This window comes from Lissotriton helveticus, chromosome 4_1 (genome assembly GCF_964261635.1).
Source record: "Lissotriton helveticus chromosome 4_1, aLisHel1.1, whole genome shotgun sequence".
Taxonomy (NCBI): domain Eukaryota; kingdom Metazoa; phylum Chordata; class Amphibia; order Caudata; family Salamandridae; genus Lissotriton; species Lissotriton helveticus.
Window position 1 is genome coordinate 291,027,456 of NC_136063.1, and position 20,152 is coordinate 291,047,607.

At 45.6% G+C, this 20,152-nt stretch overlaps 1 long non-coding RNA gene across 1 annotated transcript in view; it reads right to left on the bottom strand.

The window, feature by feature from the left end:
* The window catches only part of LOC144828535 (uncharacterized), a 45,867-nt gene that overhangs the window by 8,723 nt on the left and 16,992 nt on the right, over positions 1-20,152 (bottom strand). The gene's annotated exons all lie outside the window — the stretch shown is intronic.

Below are 20,152 nucleotides of genomic sequence, written 5' to 3' on the forward strand. Positions count from 1 at the left end.
GGATACATTTTTCTAAAACTGCAACAAATTACATTCTTTGGAAGACCCCCTATCGAATAAATTATATTTGGGTAAAAAGCATTGAGTGTTCCTTAAGGAATGAATTTTAAAAAAAGTTTGGAAATTACGTGCAAATGAGCAACGCTGTACTTATTCCTTGCTTTACACTCAATGAACTCAGAAAAAGTTAACTATTTTGTGGTTTTTAACCAATGTAAAACACATTGCATTGATTGAATTATGCCGGGTGATTTGATAATGTGGAAATTGCGCTAGGAATAAAAAAATTGCCGTGCAAGCAACCCTGCTAGGCGTGGGATTCTGAGTGCCGAGGGAGGGCAGGGCTCCAGAGAAAATCTGCAAGACCACAGGCCTGCAAGCTTGTAAATGAATATTCACTACAGCGGGGAGGCCCCGCCCCGAGTGCGCTCGTATATTTACTACTGTGAAGTGTTAGGAATACATTTGTATTTAGGATGAGAACTGAGATGTGGAGGGTTTCCCCTTGGAGAAAGAAAAAAAATAACATATCGCAAACAAAAGTGGGGTTAAGCTCTGTTTCCACAACCCTGTATGAATAAATGGTTACGCATGCGAGGGCTCCTGGGACTGCCCCGAATCTTCCATAAAAGTTCTGAATGTATTCCCAAAGTAGCCATGCATCAACAGGAGTAAGTGTCTGGCTTGTACCGCGTATGCTCGGTGAATTTGGCCTCGAGTCTGCAAGGCCGCCGAGGGGCTGTCTCCTGCGTGTGTGCCACAAATAGTCGAGGCACATAGCCGCATAGCAGAGTCCAAACTGGAGCCAGCCTGCCCTGGGCTCCCCCCACCCGCACACTGCCCCCCCCTTCACTCAAACACTCCTTCAAAGGGGATCACATGTGTACTGTCTGAGGTGTGAAGGGGGCCGCTTCTAGGGCAGCTGATAAGATTCACTACCAACACAAGGAAAGTGAGAAGGTTCTTGTTCTCCATCCGCAGCCATCTGGACCGGGGGAAGCGTTCCCAATCCGGTTGCAGCCATGAGCGGCGGGACGCCCTACATTGGCAGCAAGATCAGTCTGATCTCCAAGGCCGAGATTCGTTAGGAGGGCATCTTTTACACCATTGACACAGAAAACTGGCGTTGGCCAAAGGTGCGGGAAATGGGTTTGGCGTCAGGGTTTTAGGCAAAGACTGCGAGTATCAAAATTGTATGGGCCAACGGTGGTTTGGGAGTCTAAGAGAGTCTTGGGTATGGGAGGACAAGGGGTTGGGGAGTGGGTGTTTAACTTCATGGTCTCCTTGTTAGCCTGCCCAATGGGCAGAGGGTGTGCTTAAGGTTTTTACTTGCCCCACTAGCCGCCCGCTTGGATGTGCTTTGAAACATCTGGCGGTGATGTGGTTTCACAGGGGAACTACCACACTACCCTTTCATATTTTACTTTTGTTTTCAGTGGTACCTTCAGTCCTCTCCCAGTTGTATTACTCTCTGCGTCCCGCTCTCGATGCAGCTCGATCACGTTCTTTGTGGTTTTCCAAAAGTGCTTATAAACATCCTTGCCTATTTTTTAAAGTGCCACATATAACTGCTTCACTGAAGCGGTGCATCTCTGATCCCATGTCATTTTGCCTTCAGCCTAGGAGCACTCAATTGTGTGTTTTTGTAGTCTGCATCTGTTTCCTGAAAGCATCTGCTGATGTGCAGTGAACCTTTCTCATAAATATTTGTGCTTTAGAATTTCTATTAAGTACGGCTTATTCGGAAAACACTGCAAGTAGTACTGTCTGGGAAAAACAGTGGTCTACTTGAGCCCCTAAACTTTATTTACTGAGAATTCTACTGATGAAAGCTCGCGGCAACTACGTTGTGCACGTCTTTATCTCCGAATGAAGAACATGTCAGTGTTATGTGTATTTGTTTCTCTTTCATATGAGACTTAATATTGTACAGGGAGGGTAGGGTGCAAGTTTGTCCCCCCCCCTTCCCAAACACCCCCCTTTCGTTTGCCATTATTGTAAATGATGCTCATAGGGTAATTATTACACTTATTTCTGTAGTTGATTCTCTCTTTTGGTTTGTAGTCTGACGGAGGATCGTGACCCACAAACTTTAAAAAGTGCCTTATACCGCACTACACGGGTCTATTGAAATAAGACCCATTTAATCGCTGTAGGAGGCAGAAGAAATGACTACTTAACTTGCTGCAGAAATACATATTATTCACATTCCTTTTTCGGTTGGATATCTATTTTAGGAAGGGTAGAGAGCTGAAGCTACCAGTGTTGCAGCAGTGAGTACGATTTAAAAAAACTTCACTGGAAGAAAGCGTGGCTATCCTCATTGTCGTCTTTCTGATGTATGACATTTCAGTTGCAACAGAAGTTTCGATTCTCTGCATAGGAGAGTTATTAGATTGCACGTTATAATGGAATATCTTGAAGTTTGAGTGTGTTTAATATGTGGGAGTATACTAACTGTGGATTTATTGAAACGGTGTCGTTTTTTTGGGACTATTTACGATTTAAGCCATGCACCCTGCACTTCTCAAGTAGCTTGAATTGAAAATAGGTTTTCAGCACACATAGTAAGGGGGAGGGGGTTGGTAATTGTCATTAATATAGAGCACGCTCTCCATCAAGTCCCCTTTTTAGGTCGAGGACCGTCGCACTGCATAGCAGTGGGCGGAGCCGAAGATTTTATGTTTCTGTGTGTGTGGCTCTGTGTGGATAGCTTTTTTTTGTAGTTGGCTCTATGTGTGGATAGCTTTTTTCGTAGGTGGCTCTTTGTGTGAGTGGCTCTGTCTGTGTGAGGGTGGCTCTGTGTAGGTGGCTCTATGTGAATGACTGTGTGGGTGGCTCTATGTGTGTGTGGGTGGTTCTGTGTGTGTGGCTCTGTGTGGGTTTAAATGCAATAGGTCATGCATTTGCGAGCGATTAAGCTATTGGCATTGTAAATGACAATGCCATTTATTTAACGATTAAGCTATTGGCAATGTAAATGAATCATGAGCAATGCCAATAGCTCTACCTTTAATAATGCAGAGATCATTGCATTGTAAATGCTTGTTTTCTCCTTTTACTGGGTTTGAAGAAAGGGTTCTGAGACAAGACCGCTATCTGGATTAAGAGACCTGCTTCAGAGCTCTTACTTTAGCCCCACGGCCCAGCAGGGCAAACTTAGCCTTTCATCCTTTGGTCTGTCTTTAATCCTTGAGATGTTGATATGGCAAAAATACAAGAGCACCATTTAGGGACTCTTCTGCTGACATTAAGGGGTCGAAAAAGGTGTAATGGGGGGCTGTTCTGAGATAGTAGGCGGACTTACTTATAGGTCAGTAGAAAGATTACTTGACAGGCTGGTGCTCGTGAGAGACCAGATGGCGGTTGCATCAAGGGTGAGGGATCTGCCAACACACATGGCATTAAAGGGGACCCAGACGTGCCCTGGAGTGGATGAAAAGCCCCTCACCCGCCCCCCAGACAGAAGTAAACTCTTCCAGCGCGGGTGCCCTCTCTTGCTGTAGCATAACCACTCCTTCTCCCAGACAACCCGAATGGCCTCAAAGTCCTCAGCAAATCAAAAATTTTATTTTCTAGGGAAGTCTCAAAAAGGCCATTACTAAAGTTGATATCACTGGCACGCTGCAAATGTTTATATTAATATCGATTTCAAGCTACAGTATTTTTTTAAATAATGCTATGTGAGATGTTTTATTTTCTATGTGACTTAGGTGATAACTGTTATTGTGGTTCTAGATGCATCGGAAATGTAGCGCCTTGTGCTACGTCAGGCCAGCTGCCCGCTCCTTGGCCTTTCAAAGAAACAAATACGCTGTGGCCCCAGCAGCAAAGAGCATGTGGCCACGGCCACAAGATTTATGTGGCAGGAGAGGTCTAAATCATGTGTCAGGGTTGACTAAATTATGAAACAAAAAGGGAAACTGTGGTATAATGCAGCACATTTTATGGTGGTATTACTTTCTCACTTTGCCATTTTTACACAAGTTAACACTTTGTGAATAGTTTACTTCACAAGTAACAGTGTATCACCTAATTACACAATAGCAACAGAAAGGGACCAATCAATGGCTGCAAAGGGCAACCTGTGCGGTGATGCTTTTAAGTACATTTTCGTCTCTTTTAGCTAGAATAATTTGTTCTTAACATCTGCAGACTATGCAGCAGATGATGTATTATATGGCACGTGGCAAATCCATAATCATGCGGAAAACACCACACCTGCAAAATCACATAATCCTATAGGCCAGCTTATGAGCTTGTGCTGAACAAAAATCAGAGCAGCTGCGGTGGGAAATTTGACTGAAATCCGAAACTACTGAATGAATGTTGGGGCAGGACAATTGTTTACCTATTTCTCAAAAACATGGCTCCCTTTTTAGGTCTCGGCCTGCGTAGGCTGCGCTTGCGCAGTCTCGCCGGCTAGATCTTATGTTTCTTAGTGTGGGGCTTTAACCCGCCCCTCTTCTCCATTGGCTGGCCTCCTAAATGCTGGCCACCCATTGGAGAAGAGGTTTGTCTTTTAATTTAAGCCCCGTCTTTTCGGGATTGAGGGGTGTGTTTTTTCATTTCTTTCTCTCCTCTTCACATTGGCTGGAATTTTACATTCCAGGCAATGGGAAGAAGAGGGTAAGAAAAACACACCCCCCAGTCTGAAAATGACGGGGCGTTTTGGAGATCCATTTCTGGCCTGCAAGCGGAGAGGGCGGTGCAGCGACTGCTGGCTCCAACCCCATACCCATTCTTATCTCGCCTCCGTCTGCACCAAAACTATATTTAGTTGCATCTTTCATGTATTTAGTTCTAGTGTGTTCTGCATCCGTTTAACTTGTAGAATCAGGCCGGGTCCAAAAGCTGCATACACGAGACAGCTGCTCTTGGCATTCGCCATTAGAGTTGTTCTTTTTCGGTCCGCCATTTTGGGTTCCTCCTTCGTGTTCCCTTGCAGCTGAGCCCGTGTGTGTTTTTGCAAGTCGCTGGTGACGGAGTCCTTGAAACAGACAGCCAGTTTCTCGGCAGGTCTTCAGCTACAGAGGACGTGCATTTTTTTTCTAACTCGTCTTGTCTGTGTAGGTGGTGGCGGCGGAGGGGGCGTGCCGCAGACCGGACGCGCAATCAAGATGGCGTCTGTTGTTGCAGGCTGAGCGAGGAGAAGGGAGCCTTGTGCCCACAGAGCGAAGTAGCTGGGAAAAAAAGGCCAAGCCACGGGTGTTTGTGGGATGGTTGGGTTATTTTTCTAGAATGCAGCAGTTTTAAAGGCTGTAAAAAGTCCTGTCTTTGTAAGGGTTGATTACCTGTAGAGTTGCCGGGGTGTCGTAGGGCCTTGTGTGAGGAAGGAAATGGCCCCCCCTGACTGCCATTTGTACTGTGAAATACAGCAGTGATGGGGGTTCAGTGGGGCCCTGAAGCCTCTGGTGTGCACTTGCTGCACACATGGGAGCTACGCCTTTTTGGAAGACCACACTTCAGGAGTCTTCGCACTGGAGCTTACCCAGGTGAGGCAGAAGTATTCCCAGGAGAAGATAAAAGGCGAGCAGAGCGTCAAACACAGTGGTGTAGCCAATGTCTACACTGGCCCCGATTCACAATTGTTTTTAGGCATGCTTCTGAAGGGTAAATGCTGATTTCTAATAGACTTCTGAGCGTTGACGTTTCACTTCAGTGTGTTTAAGGAAAGGGTCACAAAAGATCTGAGGGGAGTAGTACATGTAAATGTTTTGTGAAATGATCCTAGAAAGTGAGAACTTTGTGAGTTTATCAAAACATGTGCTGGATTTTTCCCGCCCTGGAAACACTCGTAAATGTGTACTTAATTGTGTTTTCACGGTGGTAAAGAGATTTCTACGGAGGGAAATCTAAACTAAAGTTAAGTATAAACTGTCCTAGCTAACCATAGGTAGGCGGGGTATCCTGATGGAAAGTACCCCTTGCAGGGTGGGTGTTTCCAGGTAACATGGAAACCTACAACGGACATTGATTTCCTTGACATGCACATGAGAAATAAGCACATGGATGGACTGTGATGTCCGTGTGTGCGCAAAATGTAGGGGTCTCAGTGTGTGTGAAGTTGCATGAGCGTGCCGGTGTGCAAGTATGGGTGTGTGCACGAGTGTCAGCGTGTGATTAAGTGGTGGGTGTGAGCGTCGCCTGTGTGCAAGTTGTGAGTGTGTCTGTAAGTTGTGGGTGTCGGCGTGCGTGTAAGCACGAGTCAGTGTGTGCAAAAGTTATGGTGTGTGTCAGCGTGTGTGCGTGTCTGTCAGTCTGTGTGCAAGTTGTGTGTGAGTGTCAGTGTGTGTGTAAGCATGAGTCAGCATGTGTGCAAGGTGTGGTGTGTGTGTGCCAGCCTGCGGCGCTGTGTGTCTCTTGCCCTCGGCAGACCCCAGCTGTTCCCCAGTCCAGGCGAGGAATGCGCTCTCTTCCCATATCCTCAGCCAGCCTCCTCCGTCACTCCCTCCTCCTGCAGCCTCTCCCTCCCCAGGGACAGCGGCCCTCCCCTGGCCCATCCACAGCCCGCCCCACAACACCACCCAGCGTCTCCCGTCACTGCTCCCCACCAATATCAACAGCACTAATTAGAACAATACGGTACAGTGCATTTCATTCTTCGCGTTACTATGTTATGTTATGTTAAATTTAATTTATACAGCGCACGTACGCCCGTGGGCTTCATGGCGCTATCGAAACTTTTGGGAACTACAACACAACAGCACAACAACATGAGAGTCAGAAAACTAATCTAAGGATATGCCTGTCTGAAAAGCCAGGTCTTAAAGGCGTGTCTAAAGTTGAGGAGACTATCGCTATGTCTCAAGGAGGAAGGCAGAGAGTTCCACAAAGAGGCGGCCAAGAACTGAAACGAGCTACCACCTTGACGCTTCCTCCTAACTAAGGGGATAGTTAACAGATCTTTGTGAGCAGATCTAAGATTGCGTGAAGGGATATATTTAGACACCAGGTTGATCATAAATTTGGGGCCCTTCCCTTGTAAAGCCTTGAATATAATGCAACCGGTTTTAAATATAGCTCTCTGACCTATTGGTAACCAGTGAAGGTTGGCTAGTCCTGACCTGATAGATTGCCATTTGGGTAAATGATAGACCAGACTTTTCAAATCTTCTCCAACACTTCCACTTCCAACACTTATCTTTCTCCACATGGTGTACCCCAGGGTTCTATTCTTAGTCCTCTTCTTTTCAATCTCTATGTTGTTCCTCTGGCTCATGTTGCACATCTCTCTGGCCTTAATCTCTTTACTTACGCTGATGATTCCCAGATTGTGTTTTCCCTATCCCAAGCCGATCCTTCCTCACCTTCTTTGCAAACAGGTCTTAGTGATATTTCTCGTTGGATGAGCCGTAATTTTCTCAAGCTAAACAGCGATAAGACTGAGGTGCTTGTCCTTGGTAACAAGCCTGATCTTTTGAGTTCGAGACACTGGCCATCGACCATGGGCGACTTACCCATTCCATCGGAACGAGCGAGAAATCTTGGGGTTCTTATCGATAGGGATCTATCGATGAAAGACCAGGCCAATAAAGTCGCAGCCACCTGCTTTACTATTCTAAGATGGCTGAGAAAAATCTTCTGGATCCTGCCCTCCGACACCCAGAGATCTGTCGTGACTGCCCTGGTGACCTCTAGATTGGACTACGGTAACGTGCTCTATCTGGGGGCTACCAGGGCGGTCATGCGCCGTCTCCAACTAGTTCAGAACGCCGCTGCACGTCTTCTCTGTGGATGCCGGAAATATGATCCAATTACTGAACGCATCAAGCAACTCCATTGGCTTAATCTTGACAATCGGGTAAAATTCAAGGCACTATGCTTCATGCATAAGATCAAAATTGAAGCCGCCCCCACTTATCTCCAATCACTCGTCAAACCTTATGTACCCGCACGCTCTCTCCGTTCTTCTTCCCAACATCTGTTCTGTGTGCCTAAGTTCAGGCTTTCCAGAGTGGGTGTTTGTTCCTTTACTGTATTAGGACCCAAACTCTGGAATTCTCTTCCCCTGGACTTACGAGTGGAGCACTGTCATCTCCGCTTCCGTAAAGCCGTAAAGACCTGGCTTTTTGACCAATAACTTTCTCCTGGATTTACTATGCTATCACTGTCAATCAGCGCCGGGAAACCCTTACGGGTAGCTGTCGCGCTCTATAAGATTAATTAATAATAATAATAATAATAATAATAATAATAAGCCTAGCTGCCTGATTTTGGACATACTGTAATCTTTTCAGTTGCCCAGCTGGGAGTCCTAAGTATAGACTGTTAGAATAGTCTAGGCGGGACAAGACTAGGGCAATGACTGCTTGAATGAGGGCAGAGTGGGTCAACAAATGAGAAATTTTCTTAATCTTCCGCAGTTGGAAAAAACTAGAGGATACAACCGTTCCAATCTGGGCTTTAAGAGATAAATCGTTGCTAAGAGTAACCCCTAGACTCTTGACAGTGTTAGATTTAGTCGGAGGGGCACCCAGGTCAGGAGGCCAAAAGTGAGGCCCCCAGCTAATTTCACTTTTCCCTGGCAGGACCAACTCTGTCTTGCCTGGGTCAAGTTTCAAGTGGTTTAGATTCATCCATCTCTGGATGTGGCACATGACCTGTTGAAATTCCGACACAGCATCAAAGGAATTCAGAGGAAACACCAGTTGCAGGTCGTCTGCGTAATTAAAAATAGTGACCTTATAATTTTTCAAAGAGTAAAGTAAGGGGCGCAGATACAAATTAAATAGAAGTGGAGACAGAGACGATCCCTGAGGCACTCCGCAGGTGGACTTTCTCTTGGGGGCTGTGAAAGTTCCCAATCTCACAGCTTGAGTGCGGCTGGAGAAGAAGGACTTCAGCCAGCACAAGGCAGGCCCCCTGAGGCCGGCCTGCTCGACACGGTTGACCAGGATGGCATAGTCAACCGTGTCGAACGCGGCCGACAAATCCAGAAGTACCAGTGCCTGGTGGACGTCCCCGTCTGCGTTGCAACGCAAGGTGTTCTGAACTGCCAAAATCACTGTCTCTGTAGAATGACAGGGACCATACCCTGCCTGATTGGGTTCAAGATATTCTGTACTTTCGATAAAATTGGATAAACAGTTGGAAACATGTGCTTCTAGGATTTTCGACAAAAAAGGCAACAAGGAGATCGGCCTGTAACTTGAGGGATCATGAAGATCCAGGCCAGGTTTCTTGATTGATGCTGGCCTGGACTGTGCGCTCTTTATGTTTTTAGTGTGAACATTTTATTTACTTTTGTGATTTCATATAGCGCTAACGTGGGCCGGAGGCATCAGAGCGCTTTACAGTAAAGCAGAACATGTGAATAACAACTAGACCTGGCCTTTACGTAACTGATTAGTTGCCCACATGACTCACGTTACTCCTGACCTGTGCTGTAGCTGCTCTGTGTTCCTGTGAACATTAACGACAAGGCCTCACTTTCTATCATTTATTTTTAACAATAATAGCCAGTAACCCCCCAGATCGCTGCTGATATAAATAACACAATTATTACTGCCCAGTACTACACATTTGCAAATCCATTTTGTGAAATATTGGCCAGTAGGTCACATATTTTTAGTTTATATGAACAATATTGACTGGTAAGAACCAGTGCACAACTGACAAGCACACACACATGAAAATAGTGTGTGCAGCTGTGTACGGGGACAGTGTGCTCCCGTTGGTGTGTGCAACTGTGCAGTGAGGACACTGTGCTCCCGTTAGTGTGTGCATGAGGGCAGTCAATGGGCGCGCACGCTGGTGAGCTCAAGCTAGGGTCACACACGCGGGTCTGCGAGTCGGTCCATCCATGGAGCAGTGCACTCAGAAGAGGTGTGTGTGTTTGTGTTATTGTTGGTGCAGGTTTGTGAACTATGCGAGTGGATTTGGCTACGGCGTGCCTGGGTGACTGAATGCATGTAGTGATTGTAGGGGTGACGTCTGTGGGTCGGTGTGTCTGAGTGAGTCTGTGGCACAGCAGTGTGTGTATATGGGTCTGTTGTAGGTCGGTGTGTCTGGAGGGGTCTGTGGTAGGTCGGTGCGTTTCGGTGACTGTGGCACAGCAGTCTGTCTAGATGAGTCTGTGGTAGGTCGGTGTGTCTAGAGGGGTGTGTGATAGGTGGGTGAGTCTGTGGCATGCCGGTGCAAGTCTCTCGTAGTTCGGTATGTCTGGATGTGGCTTGTTGTGTCTGTAGTGTGAGAGACAGCATTGTGTGTAAGAAAGACAGCAGTGTGTGTGAGAGAAACAGCAGTGTGTGTGAGAGAAACAGCAGTGTGTGAGAGAAACAGCAGTGTGTGTGAGAGGGACAGCAGTGTGAGAGACAGCAGTGTGAGAGACCTTTTATTATGTTTTGGTTTTGGCATTGTTATTTGCAATGTCAATAGTTCAAAATCGCATAAATACGCAACCTATTGCATTGCAAATGCAATAGGTCTCGCATTTGCGAGAGATTAAGCTATTGGCATTGTAAATGACAATGCTATTTATTTATCTGTTTTCAAAACCAACGCATAAATAAAAAGTTTGTCATTTACAGTGCCAATAGCTCTAACGTTTGCAAAGGCGCGACCGTTGCATTGTAAATGCTTGTTCAAGCAGTTACCAGTGCCAGAAAGAAAATAACTTTGTGAAAGTCTAACCTCTGAGGAGGCCACATTTGGCACTGAAGTTCTCACCTCTTTACATGGATAGCACAGTGGGTTAATCATCAGTTTAGGGGTTCTTGTGTACTCTGCAGGTCACAGGTTTGAATCCCAACATGGCTGAAACTTCTGTACATTTGTGTTGATAGTGGGGGGGCGTTGCATTGAATGTCACCAGCCAGTGACAAGCAGGGCACTATTTAGTTGCTAAATGACTATACAGATTCCCTGCTGCTAGCGCTCTCTGTAGGTTTTTTCTGGTCCACTGAAGTCCTCCCTGTGTAAAGCTGCTGTTCCCTCTCAGATGAAGCCATCTTATAATGCAGATCGGTGGCGTAACCAAACTTGAGAGGGCCCCCTGCAAAGTACATGAAGGGGTCCCCATTCTCCGCGTCAGTCAAGAGCTCTCAGGCCAGCGACTCGCCATACTGCAGGGGCTCACCCCAGCCATAAATAAAGGATTCTGGTTCCTCCATTGGTCACATCAGGCGATTTACATATATCAGTAAATACTACTACTGCTGCGCCCTCCAACAAAGTTACATACCTGCCGACAGCCGGCCCACCAAACCCATCCTCCTACTTGATGACCCACCTTCAAGCGAAGCCCACTTAGTTGACCACCTCCAAACACAGACCTTTCTGCCTGCTACTAATGCATCCATTAACTCTACTCTCACCCCTACGAAACCTGCAGTTCTGCTTTTCCACCCGCCTTTAAAACCACCCCTCCGATGTCACTGTGAACCCGTGACTGCCGCCCGCTGCTTCCCTGTCCACCACTGACTGAAAGACTGATGGCCAGTCCCTATCTAACCACTGCCTACCAGTAACGACAGAGCCTTTCAGCTGCTGCCCCCCCAATGCCACTGTAGTATTTTAAAACATGTTAAACAATCTCTTCAACCGACCACCCCAAAACAGTTCTTCCTGCTAGCCTCTACGGCATCAAAGCCGTTCCTGCTACTTTTCATCCTCTGCATGATGCACACAATAATATTAAATGTACAAAGGGTCCGATTTTTGTTTGCTCACACCAATATTAATTTACACTATGTACCCCACTAAACCATACCTCCTGTCAAAGGCAAACCTGATCCCATGTGTCTCCCCAGTCAGCAAGTACCCCAAGGATAAACACCAGAGAGAATGCGCGATTCATGTAATTAAACCTACGTAGCATTACCCCACCCTTTGTCAGCCCAGCAAAGTCTGCAACTGCACAGTAGCCATCAATACCGGCAACATCTAAAGCGTATTTCCACTTCCTTTCATTGGCAGCTCCTGATACATATATCTATGACTTCTGGGCGGCATCTACCACGGGCTACAGCATTCTTTGTCTCCCTACGACTAACCGTAACCAAATGCTTTCAGTGAACGCTTCTCTTCCCCCTTCCTTACTAATAAATAATGGAGGATAACAAAAAGAATATATAGTATTTTCTTATGCAAATAGCGTATCAAGCACTTGCTGCCCGTAGTCCTCACCAGATCCACACAAATCAATATTCGCCTGTCGCACCATCCTGTCAACCCTATTATTATCTGGAGATGTTTGTTTATCCCTTCCATGAACTGGGAAAAGCAATACCTTGCACGAAAACAAGTCACTTTAACACCTTTGCTACTTATACAGGCTCGCCAAGCACTTACTTGTTTTACTGTCATTTTAAAGCAAACAGGTAACTCATTCTAGGATTGGAATTACGGCTTAGAAGTGTGGAAGTTAATACTGGGGAGAGGATGTAGCCTTACGGCCAGAGCGGTCGACCTCGAAGCTGAAGAACCGGGTTCGAGTCTCGGAAATGACGCTAAACATCCTGTGATTCTGGGCAAATCACTTAATCTCCCCGTGCCTAACAAAAATGAATGTGTCCTTCTGCAACTAAACTGATGCTATGTAAAGCTCTCTGATACCCGATGTCTCCGGTCTAGTTCGTGCTATATTAAACTCTAAAAAAATATATATATACTGAGACGTAAGATGATTTTCTGCATGTCTGCCAGACACTCGTTCTTCCCTGCATGCGCACACAATGCAACAACACAATTTTGCTTAACAAATTATTCAGAAATGTACAGGAAGGTAAAGAAACAGCCCATATTATTTTTACAAGAAAAATAGACAAACGTCCCCTTTATACCCCAGGACATAAAAGCCTCAGCGTGCACAGTTTGTCCAAATCCACGCCAACTAATTCAGCCCTGCCAAGTACCACGCATCTGGCATTAGACTAACACATTTCAGTGTGGTGATCTGCATCACCGCAATGAAATTCCAAATCACCCATAACAGGCATTGCGCCTCCTCGAGTACCAGTGCTGCTAATCAATGTTGGTGTAATATTATTTCCATGTGGCCGCCGTCTATTTTTTTGTGCTTTCCCTGTCTCCTAAACGCGATGCAATAAATTTCGTTATGCAGTACAGCTGCCTATGTGGTAGTCCTGTAATGAATTTCCCTTTTCTATGCCCACAACATTTTGCCGTATTTCCGTAGTGTGTCCATAAAGTAAGGTCTCGCGAGGATTTGTTGCAGGCGCGCGTGCACGTGCCATGCACCGGCAGCCCTACGACGTCAGCCGCTTCGAGTGCGACATCTGCAAGGACTGGTTCATGACAGGAGCTAGGTGCTTAATAAGGGCACTGGAGCTCTTTAGTGGGTAATGTTGAGACCCGGGATAACCTCTGCCTCCCTGTGGGGAGCGATGTGCAAAAAACACCTGCTCTGAATGGAGAAGCCAGGATCTAAGATTCCAACACGATGACACCACAGGGGAACGGAAATAACAATGAGTAAGTATTAAAGGAATAGCATGTTGGAGTGTGTTTCCAGGCTGATTCCTACTTGTTTTCTTCAAAACTTTCACATGGCGGTAAAAGCTACTTTCAGCAGCAGACATACCGGAATGAAAAACAAAAACATTAATTGGGAAGGTCCCGTAACTCCTGTGACCCAGGTGTATTGGTAACTCTTACCTGTGTCAGAGCGTTGATTTCTTCAGATGCATGATAGATATATAGCTGCACTGATTAGGGATGTTACATTAAGTAATTGCTAAATACGTGACAATGGTTTCCGAAAGCATTACTGTACCCAGGTGACATTGTATTGATACCACACAATACACTCCCTTACTGCCATGAATTATTGCTCCTCAGAGGGTTAGAGCCTCCAGTCATCTCGTAGTTCCACCTTTTACTGTGGTCAGTCCCCTTGCAGCCATCCGACACCTGTTGGCACTCACGTGGTCCTCAGTGCTCCTCTTTTGACTAGAGTCCATCGAGAGGTATGCTCTAACAGTCTACTATATTGCCTCATCCAGCCTCTCAAGTTCGGGCCTCTGCCTCCTGTTCGCAGGCCTGTGAAGCTCAGTTTACACACACACTGAAGAGACCTCAGGTCCCCCTCCGTCCGCAGGTATTGTATTAATGCACCTACATACCTTGCTCAGCAGACGAGCTGACTGCGCAGATGGTCTAGGTGCCTACCTTGGCGCAGGGAGCTGTGGCACCACTGCACATACTACTTCAGGCTTGGATCTTTCCCCTCTCACACTCCTGGCTAAATAGACAAAACACTTCAGCCCAGGGCAGTCTAGACCACATAGTCCAAAAACACATTAGATCCCAGTTGCACCCTACCTGAGACAGAAGATCCCTGTGAGGCACTAGAGAGTACGTCAATGGGTCTTACTGTGATTTTAGCATCCCAAATACAGACTGATTACTCATAGATGAAAGCAGCTCTCTTTAGAAGGTTTAATCTGACCACAGATTAGCTTTTAAAAAAAACTTTGCAGCATTTCTACACAGAGTAACCAGACATTATGGGAGGCCTGATTGGACCTTGAATGAACTGATACTTGTGCTGGAGTAAGTGTAACCTGGCGCAGGCAAACCTCTGATTTCTGCAGAGAACATCCTATGTATTTATTTTGTAGAGTTACATTAACATGTAGCTGATGGAAAACTGCTAGGCGCTTGCAAATTTGCAAAGACACCTGGCAGGCTGGTCACCATGAGGGTGCAGAGGAACACACCTCAATTAGATCACATTTCCACGCTCATTCACTCAAGGTTTCAGATTGGTAAGTGTGACGTTTTCATATTTTAACTGTAATAATGAGTGACATTCATGCAGTCTGACTTTGCTTAGTTTTCAGTAGCCTGCTGTTAGCGCACTTTAGATCAGTGACTTTATTAGAGTTTCTAGTTGCTCAAATGGGTGTAATTTCTGATATTTATGTTTCCCTCCTCTTCATTGCTTGATTTTGCTCACGAGACAGTGTCACTCATAGTGGTTGAAATGTCACTCATAATTATACTGAAATTATGGAAATGTGAAGCCTGGGCGTAGTTTGCGAAGTAGCGCTAAGCGTAGCTACGGGAAGTGCACTTTGCACTACGAGAAACCTGACCTCCCCGCATTGAGAATCTCGCCGGGACGTTTATTTTCCACGCCCGCGATCGCCAACTCGATTTTGCAGATTGCGAACGAGGAAAAAGTCTCGCCGGGATGTCATTTTGCTTGCTCGCAGTCGCCAACTTGACGTTGAGGACCGCAAACAAGCAAAAAATGACCGCTGCACTACGCTACGCATGTTTCCACTGTGCTACGTGCAATTCGCGTAGTGCGAAGTAGCGCAAACTCCGCAAACTACGCGAGCGTAGCGTAGTGCTTTGCCCAGGGTTAGAAATGTTACACATAGCAATCTGAAACCTTGGCAGCTATGCTAATTCTACCACACACAGCGCATTTGAACATCTAATAATTTCATGCCACACAATTCAACTATAAATAATTTAACCCTACAACTTTCCATACCACATAATTACAATCCTAAAAACACCTATTTCCACTTCACTCCATACCACATAATTCCACATCACATAAAAACTTGCCACACAACTTAATACAACTCCAAACCACATAATTACACTCCACACAACACAATTCAACTACACATAATTCCACTTCAACCTGTATAATTATACTTCACACAACATATTTACACTCCATTCCAAACAACATAATTACCCTCCACAAAATAAACTCTACAACACACTACATAATTCCACTCCGCACAGTTATACACCACACCATGCCACATAATTCCACACGTCACACAATTCCGCACTTCATCCCCACACAATTCATCACACAACATAATTACACTCCACATAATACCACTCAGCATCACATAACTTACCTCCACATAATGATGCCCTACTCCTTATTGCATAACTTCACTCAATATAAATCCAGTCTATGCCACATAGCAACATTCCACATAACTACACTTCACACCATGCCTCATACCACTCAACACAATTTTCACTCGACAGCGCACAGTTCCACGTCACACAAATTCAACTCAACACATTTCCATTCCACACCACATAAATGAACAACAAACTACATAATTCAAACTAACGACACAGCACACCCCATACATCCAATCTACACCACAAAATTCCACATCATGCTACAATATTTAACAGCACACCACATAAGTAAACTCCACTACATACCACTCACAACACAAAATACCATTCTAGATAATCTCACTCGAAGACACACAATCCCACTCAACATAATTCCAGTACACCCAATACCACACAATTACTATCCACATAATTACACTGCATACCATGCCACATTATTTCACCTCACAGATCCAATCCACACAACACAATTACACAACTAACAATTCCAATCCAATCCATATATGACTTGCATATATGCAAATGCATATATTGCAAAACCATATATTGCAAATGCTAGTTTACCTTCCAATGAGTGCCAGCAGATCCTGTTCCTGGAGCCGCAAACCTTCTCCTGCCCCTGTCAGCTCTGTGCTGCCTCATCCCTTCTCAGAGGAGCAGTGCCCTGTGAAGAATGCTCTCTCTGGGGGCCCCACCTCCATCCTTTTTCCGGGCCTGGCTCTGACTGAAGAGAAACAATGTAACTTGTTACTTTGTTTCTCTTCAGTCCTGGGTCAGCAGTAGCAGCTCAGAGCAGGGTGCACATTGCAGCTGTTTTAGAGCAAGCCTCTCACAGCTCTCTACAGATTAGCTGAGGGGGCCCCCTTCACATAGTGAAGACTGGGCCCCCCGCACCACGGGGGCTGCAGGGGTGTTTGTTACGCCCCTGATGCAGACTTTGGGAAGAGAGGCTGATGGGTAACACCCCCTTTGCCCAGCCCTGGTTTTTCCCATCCTGCTAAGGCATGGGTTCGGGTGTGCACGGTTTAGGAGCAGGCCCTACCTGTGTGAATACTCACTCTGTGCCTTGATGTGGAGTGAAACCCTCGGTGTGAAGGTGCTCTGTGCCTGCACAATGCCCCCTTTCTGTGCACTGCACACTCCTTGCATTCCTGCAAATAGTCAGTGACAGCCAGGACTCCAGGAGGGCACCTCAGTGAGATACGGCTCGGGGCACTGCTCCGTCACATGAGGAGGGAGTGGGATGCAGGCTACAATACAACATAAAGCCATTTATAAAGCGCACAGCTATCCCTGAAGAGGCGTCTCTGCGCTAGGTTATCATTTAAGAGAACATTGGACATGTTATCAGCCAGAAGGGCAGCTCATAGGATAATGTGCTTGTCGGGGAACACACGAGCGTCCCTCGTCCCACCGAAAACCGGTCATGTCACATATCTTACTGCAAAGACAGCGTGGTACGGTAAACGTGCCTTCTTTTGATATGTGCAAGGTAGGTTTATGGTAAAATCTATGTCTAGGTACAAGGGGTGTGTGTGTTTCCTTGTTAACGGACAGCGTGCTGTGCCGTTTGTAAATAGGAATATGGGATGTGTGTAGAGTGCCTGTGTCAATGCTATATGTAAAATGTGCTTGAAATATGTGCATTTGAATAGTGAAATGGACAGGCGCATGTGATGTTTATTCATGCTTATATATTTTCGGTTAGAGCCTCGCCATCCAGTTAATTTCAATGTGAGAGTGTCTTTCTCATTCAGAACCGTCGGTGACCTACACACCAGCTAAAATGTATGTCCAACCTAAAATCTGGTACCAGCTCGATTTTCGGCAGAGTATACATTGGTGGGTTGAAATTAAGCCCCGGCCATTTGAATCTGTGTCTGTGCATGTCTTTTAACCCTGTCTTTGAAACTGGGTGATGCCCTGCTTCAAAGTCTTAGGAGCTAATAGAACTGAGCGGCTGGTGAACCCAGTGATTTGTCCAAGATCACACGGCGTGGTAAGTTGGGGACCGGCTGTTAGAACTCGTCTTTGGTTTCTAGACCAGCCTGGATGAAAGGAGTGCTCCTGGCGCGGCCAAGGAAGCCCTGTTCGTCAGGTGGCAATGTCGTTTCATGTGCTTTGCTCCACGCCACTGGTCTTTACGCCACTCAACTTTACGCCATTCAGCTCTACTCTACTCCACAATGTTCTCCTTTCCTCCATGCCACTCTGCTTTACTCCACACCACTCTGCTTTACTCCACTCCACTTTACTCCACTATACTTAACCCCCCTCATGGCCTCTCTGCTTTACTCCAAGCTTTTTAAAAACATTTTTTTCGTACGTATTGGAGGTAAATGTGTGTGCAGTTATTTATGTAAACAATATTAGCCTTTATTAGCTATAAAATTATTTCAAAATGTGAAGTAACTAAATCGTTTTTAGTAATTCTCATTAGTACATGTATGAAGATCATTCTCTGAAAGTGTCAGTGAAATTGGAATTAGCATATACGTACAGCATCATTTCTTTTTTTTCTTGGTTGATGCGCACTGTAACATGAACACAGGTAGTGTTAGAACCAAACTCTTCAATAAACATTTATACGGTAATCTAATTAGCATTTAGTTTTGTTAATTCTGCACATACATAATTATTCAAAATAGAATGCATCAATGGAGCTTCTATAACACGTGAGTCATCACAATTCTATTCCATGTTAAAAGAATACACCATGGAAACTTAGGAAACACAAACCTATGTTATTTAAACGAGCGTTTTCATTTACTCTACACTCTTCTGCATGCTTTTACGATGCAGTAACTAAGGGGGTCATTAGGATGGTGGGCGGACTTGAGTACGTCTGCCATCCTAGCGGTAACGGAACCGCCCGCCTGTAAGGTGGCGGTCCCACACTCCAAATCAGGACACGACCGCCACCGTGATGGCCTCATCCAGCGTTTTAACATTGCCGATGGTGCTGCAGGCTGGAGCACCGCCGCAATGTTGAAAATGCTGTCATGTTGTGCATTTCCATGCACAACATGACAGGCACCACTCGTTGCCTGCAATCTTTTGCATGGATATGTAGGGGGTACCATGGGTACCCCCCAGTACAGCGACACCACCCCCCAACAAGGGGGGCCCACAATGGGCCCCCAAACCCAATCCCCGCCAGCCCTTCCATGTCGGCATCGCAGCCATGGAAAGGCGCCTGGCCACACACATCCTAATATGGCGGACGGTGCCTGCTAGGCACCACCACCATATTAGTGGCCCTGCTCTGCCCGCCAGGCAATCGGCACGATTGCCACCGGCAGAAAAGCAGTGGACGGACTTTGCATCCTCTGTGATACCCACCACCATCCTAATATGGCGGTGGGTAAATCTCAATGTGCTGGCGGCCATCTTAATGAGCCCCTAAGTTTCTTTATGACCTATTTCTCATGAATCTTCAATGTATAATGTACACACCTAAAGGTTTGTAATTTTTCTCTCAAAAGGTTTCTCAAGATCAGTTTCATGTGTCAAGTAGGGATTTCGCAGTTTTCTGCTTCAACAGAACTGAGCTGTTTCAACCTTTCTAAAGTGATATCTTGATTTCTTTATGTTAGATTTTAGTCGTTTTGGTCTTGTTTTGTTCAGATAAATATTGGCTATTTTTTTGACTGGTGTTGAGTACTTTTGTGGTATCTTCACTATGTTACTGTATGTGTGCACAAATGCTTTGCACATTGGCTCTGTAGTTTAGCCTGACTGTTTTGTGCCTAGTTACCAGAGGGTGAACACAGGTAAACTAGGCGTGTACTTTACTTATCCTGACTGGAGTGAGAGTTCCTGCATGCACAGGGTGCCTGCTGACTGACAAACAGAAACCCCATTTCTAACTCATAGCATCAGTTTATTTACCAAATTGAGAACAGGAAGAGTATCATTATTGTAGGGTTGTACCTACATTTGGCTATGTCCTAAGACGGCGATTGGTTGTGTTATAGGTTCTAGCAGCAGGAGTTGTCCCAAAGGTGATTAGTGAACGACTAAATGACTTGGGATTTTTGGATGCTTGTAGAGTCTGTCACCTAGTACTTTTGAATATTTGATCAACTCTCAAGTACACAAATCCTACACACCAATAAAACCACGTAGCATGGACAGCAGAGCCATGGGTTTGATTCCTTTATCTGTCAAGTTAATAAGAAAAAGCAAAATGCTGTAAATTGAGACTACCAACATGGGCAAACTGGAAATTACAAGTGTGTGCATAGAAAGCAGTTTTGAGGGAAAAGGTATCTAAACTGAA